Genomic DNA, 7,221 nt, shown 5'->3' with positions numbered 1-7,221 from the left:
TTGCACCTGCACCTCGCTCAGCCAGTGAGCGGGAACCGGTCTGTATGTGGGATCCGAACCCTCGGCGGGAGCGCCGCCGCGCTCCCAAGCGGTGCACTGTAGTAGTGCGCCACCGGGCCGGCCCCTTATTGAGGTCTTTAACGACCAGAAATCTTAATTTGATAAAGTCCCATTTACCAATTTTTTTCTTAATTTGATGCCATATCTAAGAACTCTTACTGAGGCTGAGTTGCTGAAGATTTTCTTTTTTTTTTTTTCCCCTAAATGTTTACATGTTAACATTTTATGCTACTATATTTTGCACTTAAAGATATCATCCCTTCTGAGCTAATATTTATACAGGTGTGAAGTTTTGGTAAAGAATTTTTTTTTTTCATTCGGTTGGCCCAGCACCATTACTTCAAATTTCTTTCATTTAGTTGCCTTGGTACCTTTGTCAAATATTAGGTGAAAGTACACGTGTGGGTGCAAAGTAGCGGATAAAATGGGCAGCATCACTAATTCCGTGTGGGATGAGATCAGAAGTCTTATACAGCCAGGGGATATTATTTGGTTAACCAGGGGTTATGCATCCATGTGGAAAGGATGTCTGATGCTTTATACTGGAAGGAGTGGTGAACTTCAAAGAACTGGGGATCTAGGTACAGTGTAGGCAGCCACAATGCGAGCTTCCATACACTAGTAATGATCTCCACCCTGACCTGGAGGAAGCATCCTCTCTAGGAGTATAAAGATTTTGTATGGTTGACTCAGAGGTGCCAAATTTCAGTGAGCCTAACCCAGATTATTGACGACAGCAGAACAAAGGGGCACACAGTGAGCAGAAAAATAATTCCATAAATAGTTATATGGGTATAGGTACATTTGGACCAGCAGGAAACAGTGTTCAAAGTGGCCCTGAATCAAGGGGATATCGATTTTCATATGGTGGTAGAAACAATGGCCAGGGAACTATAAATCCACAGCTACCAGGAACAGCTAATAATCAAACCGTCATGAGTACAATAAGTAATGGCAGGGACCCTCGGAGATCCTTTAACAGATGACCTATGCCAAATACTCACATGTAGTTTTTAAACTATATACCCTACTTGAACACTTACTGCACTTTTATTTATTGTTAACTGTGAAAAGTAGTATGTCCTTTATTTTCTTGTACATTTTTTGTTTGTTAAGATGTGTGGTTTGTTTTTATAGCAAAACTGTAAAGCTGCTCAAGTCTCCTATTGAAGAATGGGAACACGGAAAAGTAGGGCCATTTATTTTTAGAGCAAAAAGTTTGTTGGATATCTTTTAAAAAACTTGTACCCATTTCATGGGTGAGTTACTTAAGACATCAGCTTTATAGCCTCCATGAGTCTATCTTCTGTAAATTTTGTAATATATAACATAAGGCTTAGTGGGAGATGTTATTTTGTCTTAAATTCAGCTATTGTCAACTAAAGCAATAACCACCAAAAATCCCAAAACTTGGTTAATGCTAACAGCAATTTTTGAGTCTTTGTGACTCCAGGAATAATTGACTTCTTTATTGAGTGACTGCCATTAAGATTTTCCAAGGACTGAATCATCCTAATTTCTTATTTTATTGCAAAAAAACCCAGATTCTTTATCAGAATTATTGAATAGAATGCAATCTATATTGTAACATAATTTTTAGAAGAAAGCTACATTTACTTTATTTTAGGGTAGTGTTCTTAACATTTGTTATCAAAACTGAGGCCTTAAATATTTATATTTTGAAACTTCCATGTTAAATATTAAGGTACAGTTTGAAGGAGTTATAAAGTCATGATAAACATTGATCTATTTTAAAAAATAATTGTGATAGATAAACATTATAGTGAAGGTGATTCAAATTGAATTCATGTAGTAATGTGCAGTTTCAAGTTATAGCTCCTAGGTGCTTACATGTACTTAGCCTGGAGTGAAAACCCTGGGTACTTACTTTGAGGAGTGTGTGTATATATGTGTGTGTACTGTCAAAGCTCTTAAACGTAATTCACATAGCCTTATTTGCAAAAGGAAAGAAATGCATCTCTCAAAAGAGTCATTACAGCTTTATTCAGAAATGTAGATGAAATTTATGTATGTGTCATAAATGGTACCCACTTCCACTTTTTTACTGTAGAGTAGATCACTGGTAAATTTTTCCTTTGTTAGAATTCAACTCTTCTTGAATATGATCTCTTGAATAAAACCTGCATTAATGTTAACAAAAAAATAAAAAAGAAAGTACACATGTGGAGGCTATTTCTGCCCTCTATTCTATACCATTGATCCAAATATATCTTCTACTCCCCCTGTACCATGCAGTCCTGATTACATTTACTATATTGGGAGTCCTGACATCGAGTCAGTGATTTCAACCATTTTATTTTTTAAGATGTTTTAGCTATTGTAGTTTCTTTGCCTTTCCACATAAATTTTAGCATAGTCTTGTTTGTGTCTACAAAATACCTTGATGGACAGTGCATTAAACCTGTATATCAATTTGGTGGAATTTAAGTTGATGTCTCAGTTGAGTCTTCCAATCAATGTATACTGTATAAGTCTGTTTATTTTGATGGTCTCTGATTCTCCACATGAAGATTTTGTAGTTTTTCACATAGGTACTCTCCACATTTTGTGAGATTGACACACACTTCTTAGGCTTTTTTTCGTTTTTGAGCAATCATACATGGTATCGTCTTTCTAATGTCACTCTCCATGTGACAATAGGTAGTAGACAGAAATATAATAGATTGTTGTATGTTGATCTTTTATCCTGAGACCTTGAAATCTCACTCATTCTAGAAATTTTTGTAGATTCTTTGGACTTTTCCACATAACACCATTTTATTAGTTTCCTATTGCTGCTTATACAAACTATCACAGAGTGAGTGGCTTAACACAACACAAAATTTATTCAGAAGTCAAATATAGGTCTACAGCACTGTGACCCTTCTTGAAACTCCAGGGGAGAATTTGTCTCCTTGCCCCATATGTTCCAGAGGCCACTTATATCTCTTGGTTCATGGTCTACTTCCTCCATCTTCAAAGTCAGCAAGGTTGTGTTGTAACATCTCTTTATCTCTATACCTCTGCTTCCATGACATCACCAACTTCTCTGTGACTCTAATTCCACCTGCATCCTTCTTATAGGATGCAGACACCTGTGATTATATAAACTTTACCAGGTAATCCAGGATAATTCATCTCCCATCACAAGATCTTTACGTAGATCATATTTGCAATTTCTTTTGACATATATAGTAACATAGGTCATATGAATGAGAACATGGACATCTGTTGGGGGGTGACATTATTCAGCCTATCCCCATCATAGTATGTTCTGTGTACTACATCTTGCTTTCTGGTCTCTCACTTTCGTATCATTTTCTTTCCTCATTTCACTAGGTAGAACTTTTAATATGATGTCAAAGAGTAGTGGTAAGAGTGGAAATCTTGTTTCCAGTCTCTGGGGAAGCATTCAGACGTTCGCCCTTAAGCATACTGTTTGTTGTGAGCTTTGTAGGTGTTTACTGAGTTGAGGAATTTTCCCTCAATTTCTACTTTTCTGAAAGCTTATATCATAATTGAGTGTGGAATTTTGTCATATAATTTTTCTACATCAATTCATAGGATCCTGTGATTTTTCTTCAGCCTGTTATATTGTGAATTACGTCGTTTGGATTTTAAGTAATGAAACAGCCTTTCAACTCCTGAATATACCCCATTTGGTCATGGTATATAGTTCTTTATATTGTTGATTTTTATTGCTAATATTTTGTTAGGAATTTTTTTCAACTGTATTTATGTGCAATTCAGTTTTTAGTTATGTTCTCTTTTTTTGTTAAAAACCTTTGTCCAGTTTTGGTGTCATGGTAATATTGTGAATTTAGAAGTACTCCCTTTTGTACTTTCTGGAAGCAATTGTGTAATATTGCTGTTAATTTTTTTGAAGATTTGATAGAATTGTGTAATGTCACTGCCCAATAATACTTTATTTGGGAAAATTTCTTTTTTATTGAGGTATGAACACTTCACCTGGGTTCTACCCTTTCAGTTGTTAAGTGTACAATTCAGTATTGTTTGTTGTAGGCACATAGTTGTACAGCAGATATCTAGAAGTTAATTGTCTTATGTACTGAAGTGTTAGACCCAGTAAGTAGCAATTCCCCATTTCTCCCTTCCCTCATCCCCTGGCAACCCCCATTCTCCTCTCTGTTTTTCATGCATGTGACTGTTTTTGATGTTTCATATAAGTGGTATCATGTAATATTTGTCCTTCTTTGACTGGGTTATATCACTCAGAATATTGTTCTCAAGCTTTATTTATGTTGTCACATGAGACAGGAGTTTTTACCTTTTTTTAGACTGAACATTATTTCATTGTATTTATATATCATGTTTTCTTTATGCATTCGTCCATTGTTGGACATTTTGTTTGCTCCACATCTTTGCTGTTGTGAATAATGCTGGAATGAATATGTGAGTGCAAATCTCTCTTCGTGATCTTGATTTCAATACTTTTGGATAAGTACCCAGAAGTGAGACTGCTGCTGTATATGATATGTCAATTTTGACTTTCCGAGGAACCTCCCTACTGTTTTCCATCGTTGTTGCAATGTTTGATATTCCCAACAACAAATGAAGAAGGATTGAAATTTCTTCATATCTTTGCCAATATTTATTATTATGTGTTTTTTGATAATAGCCATGTTCATAGATGTGAGATGATGTCTCATTGTAGATCTGATTTGCATTACCTTGATGATTAGTGATGTTGAGCATCTTTTCATGTACCTATTCATCATTCGTATGTATTCTTTGGAAAATGACCGTTTTGATACTTTGCTAATTCTTTAATTGGGTTATTCCGGTTGGTTTTTTTCCTATAGAACCTTTTGAGTTCCTTTTATGTCTTGGATATTAATCCCTTATTAAATACAGTCATGCACTGCTTAACCAGGGCGATATATTCTGAGGAATGCATCTTTATGTGATTTTTGTCATTGTGCAAACCTCATAGAGTGTAATTACACAATCCTGGATGGTATAGCCTACTGCACACCTAGGCTTGTGGTATAGCCTATTGCTTCTAGGCTACAAAGCAGTACAGCATGTTACTGTACAGAATTCTGTGGGAAACTGTAACACAATGGTAAGTATTTGTGTATCTAAACTTATCTAAACGTGGAAAAGGTACAGTAAAAATATGGTATAAAAGATAAAAAATGGAGGGGCTGGCCGGTTAGCTCAGTTGGTTAGAATGTGGTGCTGATCACACCAAGATCCAGGGCTCAATCCCTGTACTGGCTAGCAGCCAAGAAAAAAAGATAAAAAATGGTACCCTTGTATAGGGCAATTACCATGAATGGAGCTTGTAGGACTGGAAGTTGCTGTGGGTGAGTCAGTGAGTGAACGTGAAGGCCTACGACACTACTGCTCACTATTGTAGACTTGATAAACAACGCACACTTTGATTACACTAAGTTTATTATAAGATTTTTCTTCAGTCATAAATTAACCTTAGGTTACTGTAATTTTTTTACTTTAGAAATATTTTTAGTTTTTTTAAGCTTTTTGACTTTTTAGTAGCAACACAGTTTAAAACACACATTGTACTGCTGTACAGAAATATTTTCTTTATATCATTATATAAGCTTTCTCTATTTAAAAAAATTTATTTTACTGTAAAGTCTTTTTTGGTTAAAAACTAAGACACAAGTACACACACATTAGCCTAGGCCTACACAGTGTGAAGATTATCAATATCACTGTCTTCCACTTCCACATCTTGTTTTCCTGGAAGTGCTTCAGGGGCTGTAACACACATGGAGCTGTTATCTCCTATGATAACAGTGCCTTCTTCTGAAATTTCTCCTGAAGAACCCGCCCGAGCTCTTTCTGAGGAACTGTCACACTTTTCAGAAATATATCCATGGCATGGCGCTTTGCTTGTTTTCTTTTCTTTTTTTAATCATAGATTTGCTTGTAAGCATGAACATTCTTCTGTATTAATGAAAACCTTTTGGTGTTAGGGTTCATATTTTCAAACTTTCTAAGGAACTTTGGCAAGGTCTTGAAAGGTATGTTATTCTCCCAACATTACTTCTCCATTTCACTGGCACAGCAATTCAGAAGGGCATCTTGGAAGAGGAACTGGTTCATCTATGACTTGTTATTGCTCTTGTAGTACACTGACAGGGTGGGCTTAGTAATATGTTTGGAGGCCCTGGGGTTTTCAGTATGCCAGATCACAAAGAATTTCAACTTGAGTTTGCCACATTGCCCCCAAGTAAGATGGTTATCCTGTCCTTAAACACCTTAAAATCTGGCAATAACTTAGCCTCCTTATAGATACAAGTCTTTGCAAGCACCCATTTCCAGAATAAGGACATTTCAAGGGTATTAAAGAATTGCTCTGGAAAGTAATTTTTTTCCACAATCAGCTTATCTAGTTTCCAGAAATTCTTCATTTGCCTTCACATCAGCAGACTCATCACCCGTATTATGTAATGAATAGTGACTCTTCAATTATTTAAACCACCCAGAGCTAGGAGTAAATTCAACATTGTAGTCAGATCCAGCCTCTTCTTTCAACATCACAAAGAAACATTTTGCTTTGGCCATGATCATCATGGTGCTGAGAGGGATGTGCTTCTGTGTCTGGTCTTCAATCCAGTACATTATAAGATTCTCCATGTGCAATATAGGCCCTTGTCAAATTTTTGTTAGTCTCATTGCTTTTGATGAAGCAGATCTTTTAATAGTTTTTATCACTTTGTTCTTATTTTTCCAGATTGCAGCTTTGGTGAAATGAGATGTCTTACTAGTGAGCAATAACCATCACTGATTTTCCACCTTTGCGGTTCTTAATCACTTTAAATTTTGTTTCCAGGTCAATTGCTCAACATGGTGTCTTTCTGGCAACATTAGCAGTGAATTTTGTATGCTTAGGAACCATGATGAACAAAATAGCATGAGATTAAATAACAAATGGGAGAAAATGATGCAATTAATAGATGCAGTATGCACGAGGAGTATGAGGCTGCTGCCAGCATAACATGGCATACTGTTTTACCTTAAACTTTTTTTTTAAATAAGGAGTACACACTAAAATAATGATAAAAAGTATACTGTAGTAAGTATATAAACCAATAAAATAGTTGTTTATTGTCATTATCAAGTATTAAGTACTGTACATAATTGTGCTACACTTTTACAGGATTGGCA

General features: G+C 35.8%; 1 pseudogene; it reads left to right on the top strand.

Annotated features, from left to right (window-relative positions):
* LOC103602877 overlaps nucleotides 1–1,046 on the top strand; it is a 2,190-nt pseudogene extending 1,144 nt beyond the window's left edge.
* The last annotated feature ends 6,175 nt before the right edge of the window (nucleotides 1,047–7,221 follow it).

The sequence above is a fragment of the Galeopterus variegatus genome, unplaced genomic scaffold, assembly GCF_000696425.1.
Source record: "Galeopterus variegatus unplaced genomic scaffold, G_variegatus-3.0.2 Scaffold4333, whole genome shotgun sequence".
Lineage (NCBI taxonomy): Eukaryota > Metazoa > Chordata > Mammalia > Dermoptera > Cynocephalidae > Galeopterus > Galeopterus variegatus.
The sequence above is the reverse complement of the archived record's forward strand: the minus strand, read 5'-3'. Positions and strand labels throughout refer to the sequence as shown.